Source organism: Eumetopias jubatus, unplaced genomic scaffold (assembly GCF_037043125.1).
Source record: "Eumetopias jubatus isolate StellerSeaLion01/CBP00866 unplaced genomic scaffold, mEumJub1_p1.0 scaffold_1, whole genome shotgun sequence".
NCBI lineage: Eukaryota > Metazoa > Chordata > Mammalia > Carnivora > Otariidae > Eumetopias > Eumetopias jubatus.
The window spans coordinates 81278270-81282795 of NW_028274807.1; the positions used below are offsets into that span (position 1 = coordinate 81278270).

Below are 4526 nucleotides of genomic sequence, written 5' to 3' on the forward strand. Positions count from 1 at the left end.
CTGAGTTGTCTTCACGGGCCCGTGAAACCTGGCACTCCAGTTAGAGTAGTGAGAAATGATAAGTACTGTCGAGTCCCGTTCACGGAGTCCTGCCTGCGTGCCAAGTCTGTCCCCTGCATTCTTCCGCGGCCGAGGCTGCCGGAAAGGTCGCGGCTGAGGAAGGGAGCAAAGTCGGGCTGTGAAAGTATCGCTCTATCCTGGGGCCCTGCCTGCCGCGTCAGAGAGGAGCCCAGCCAGTCCTCAGCCGCCTGAGAGCAGACCTGGCCCCCCACCCACACCCCCCACGGGGCCTGTACGCTCCTGCTGTGTGATCTGCAGAGCCAGGCCAGTGGCCTATGCCAACAGTGGAGGGGTGCACATGCCTCGGAGGCAGAGTCACTCGCATTGTCACTCCTACCCCCAGGCCGAAGGCTGGCCAAGGCAGGGGCACTCTGTGGGACACCTGACTCCAGGACTGGTCATCCGTTACATGGGGCTCTACTGTGCAGGGATGGTGTCCCAGGCCCTCTTCAGGGGCCAGAGGCTCCTCTTCCTCCATACCACCAAAGGGGCGGGGCCAGAGGTAGTAGTGACAGGTCTGTGTGGAGGGAACCCTATAGGTGAGAGCTGGCTCTCTCCGAGGAAGAAGGCCTACTCTGCTCTACAACTCACCCCTCATACCTGTGGGGGTGATTTCAGCTGCTGGATCCAAAGCTCAAGCCACACTGCCTCAAACAGGAGACAGGATTTAGTGACCTGAATCACCAAAAGGTCTAGGGCAGAGAGAATGTCCATAGGACGTTGATCCCCAGGCCCTTACTCTGTTTTCCACCATTTCTTTTCACGACATGTGGCAACACTTGCCACTCATATTTTGAATAGGATAATTGAAAGGAAAAACCCCTCGGTATCTTCCAGGATTGCACATATCTGTCCAACAGCATTAGCTAGAGCTGGATCCATGCATCCCTCTTTTGTGTATACGTCTATCATTTCCTGTCTCTTGACTTTCTGTCTGGTTCTCAAAAGAATCCAAGACCCCAAAGAGGTTACAAGCCATTGCCTAAAGTGGAAAAAACATTAGTTCATGATAATTGTCCTTAATTCTAAATGTTGAGCAAATGCTCAAATTCTGTTTATAATCATAAAAATCTGGATGTGGCAGAAGGCTCATTCTGACTCCTGTGGAGGCTGGAGAAATTCTCAGAGCACAGAAAAGGCAAGACAGGGGGCCCTGCTGGAGCAGAGGGAAGACAGAACTGAACACATGACCAAGTAGATTTACTCCTCTTGGGCCTCAGCTAGCTTCCGATGGGAGCCAATGCTTAAAGAGGAAAGATTCAGAGTAGTTTATCAGAGCTCATTCATTATTTGCACTTCTTGTAATACATAAGTATTTCTGTTTATTCTTAGGGCAACTGTATGGGCAGAATAATTCTCAACTTAGCTTTCTTGTTATGTTTGTGAAACCCTAAATTGAAAGAACTCCACATGAAATGCGAATTAAAATCACATTGAGATCTATCTGAATATCTAAAATTAGAGAGACAGGCTCTACCAAACACTGTACCAAGTGAGGATGTGGCAGCAACCAGAACTCTCTACATTGCTGGTGGGGATAGAAAATGAACCAACCACTTTGGAAAACATTGGGACGTTTCCTCAAAAATTAAACATACACCTATTATCTCTCTCAGAAATCTACATTGGAGAAATGAAAGCACATGTCCCTACAAAGACTTGTACACAAATATATATAGCCACTTTATTTGTGATAGCTGAAACCTAGAAGCGACCCAGATGTCTACCAACAGATGAAAGAATACTATTGTGCAATGAAAGGGATGGACGACCGATACAACAGCATGAATGAATCTCAGAATAATAATGCTGAGTGAAATGTCAGACAGAAAAAGAGTACATACTGCATACTTTCATTTACATAAACTTTTAGAAAATCCAAGCTTTTCTATAGTGACGGAAAGCAGACCCATGATTGTCTAGGCACGCGGGATGGGGGGTGGGGTGGAAATTACAAAGGTCCACAAGGAAATTTGGACGGTGATGGATACATTCAATATCTTGATTGTGGTGATGGTATCAAAAGTACATCCATACTTCAAAACTCATCGAGCTGTAGCAGGCACGGGAGCCAGCCTCCGAATGCTCCCCAGCCCCGCTCAGGACCACCCTGGATCCCTGCCCACTTGTGCTTCTCATCCTACCTCTCTGGCCTCCTGCCTCCTCCGAGCAGCCCTCCCTCCGTGCTCGACCTCGTTCCCCAGTGCAAGACGTTGGCCTGATCCACTGCGATGCAGTGCTGAAACTAGATGATGGGCATTTAAACAACTACTTGGGCTCTCCAGTAAGAGATTGTGGTACTTCCCACGACTGATAGTTCCATTTTGTGGGCACATTAAAGCTGGCATGAGACCAGGCAGGAAGGTGTTGGTGGTGGGCACCGTAGACCTCAAGCCGGAGTGCTTTCCATCAGATTGACTTCTGGTGACTCTGAAAACCCTCCCACCAATGTGGCAATTGAACGCAAAGCTGTGTTCAAAATACAAAAATTCCTGAATATCTGAGGAACAGTCAGCCATCCCTTACTTTCCATCCATCCCAGACCAGCCATTCAGGGTGGAAATTCTTTGTGAACACTTACGTTTCAGAGTGTCTGTGGATGGACACCAACTTTTTTATTTTTACCACCACATTCAAACGTTATCTGCAGTTGATACCATAAAGATAAACGGGGACCTCCAGATCACTAAGCTTGGCTGATATCGTTTAAACCATATCTGTTTCAAATAGGATCAGGGGCAACAACTATCTGCCTGTAGGTCCAGAGAAACTGGCCTTGCAAGATCTGGAGATTTTAAAAGAAAATAAAAACAAAAAGCAAGTTTCACTGTCTCTTCCTTCTGTGCAGCTTAAACCCAAAATGACAACTTCAAACTGTGGTTTGCCCTTAGGAAGCTGTCAGAACAAAGACACTGAGCCATTATTTCCAAAACAAAGCAATACATTTATGCTGAATTTTATACAGACTAAACTAAAAAGAAAAAAACCTTATCAAATTGTATACTTTAAATATGAAGTTTATTGGCTATATATTACACCTCAATAAAGCTGTTTGTTAAAAAAAAAAAAAGAAAAAAGAAAAAACCCCAAGAGTGGGGAAAACGGGTGAAGGGGTTAAAAACTACAAACTTCCAACTATAAAATATATAAATCATGGGGATGACACGTACAGCATGGTCACTATAGTGAATAATATTGTATTGAATACTTGAAAGTTGCTAAGAGAAGAGATCCTGAAAGTTCTCATCACATACACAAACACATAATTTGTACCTATGCGTAATGATGGATGTTAACTAGACTGATTGTGGAGATCATTTCACAGTATATACAAATATCAAATCATGTTTTACAACTGAAACTAATATAATGTTACATGCCAACTACATCTAAATTTTTTTAAAGGAAAAAAATAACTCCTGGGGCGCCTGGGTGGCTCAGTCATTAAGCGTCTGCCTTTGGCTCAGGTCATGGTCCCAGGGTCCTGGGATCGAGCCCCGCAGCGGGCTCCCTGCCCTACGGGAAGCCTGCTTCTCCCTCTCCCACTCCCCCTGCTTTTGTTCCCTCTCTCTCTCTGTCTCTCTCTGTCAAATAAATAAAATATTTTAAAAAAGAAAAGAAAAGAAAAAAAGAACTCCTAATGTCCACTCTACCTGTCCCCTTTTCCCTCTCGGAACCTTGCGTTTAGGGTCTTGTTTTAAATTTCCCCCTTTTCTGCCCCATCACTCCTTCAGTTTAAATCATCTGCCTAAATCAGGCAGGACTGTCCTCTCTGGGCTGGGCAGTAATGTCCTTCTTTCACAGCAATGAGAAGACAGTTTCAGGACTCAGTTTCCAGTCACAGGATTCCTTCACCCTCTATGTCCTCTCATTGCACCAAGCAGTACCCGGATGTTAACCCCACCAATTTGGCCCTATGCCAAAGCAGTTGTGCATCTCAGAGCTGGGATGGTTTTCCTGGTGGCAGAGTAAACAGAAAGGAGTCTTTTCTGGAGAGCAGGGTCAAGCTCTGAACAACAGCGATATACCTGTTCCAAGAACAGAAAGTGTTACTGCACCTGTTATTACTTTCCCCAGGGCAAAAATTGTGACACCTAATTGTGCATTTCTTGCGTCATTCAATGTCAAATGGAAACATGTCCCCTATTCATGAAAACTAAGAAAGTAAACAAAGACTGCTCCTAAACAAAGATGGATTTATAAGGGGGAATTACAAGTATTTCCACTATGCCTCTTGCTATACACATTTCAAATAGAAACAATTATCCACTCTGCTAATTCCATCCGCTTCCTATAAAAAGGACAGATTCCGTACATGTGGGTATCAGGAGCCCTCAGGTCAACAGAGGACATTTCCCAAGGTCCACCACCAGAGCCCCCACCCGGCTGGTTTTCATCCTCTGCAAGTGCCCCTCCACTCTGCCCGCCGCCCTCCACCGCGGGGACCTGAGCTTTCTCTTCACCCC

The 4526-nt window shown here is 45.6% G+C and overlaps 1 pseudogene; it reads left to right on the forward strand.

Annotated features, from left to right (window-relative positions):
- The first annotated feature begins 469 nt into the window (after positions 1–469).
- LOC114207091 (galectin-related protein pseudogene) lies at positions 470–2760 on the forward strand (annotated as a pseudogene).
- The last annotated feature ends 1766 nt before the right edge of the window (positions 2761–4526 follow it).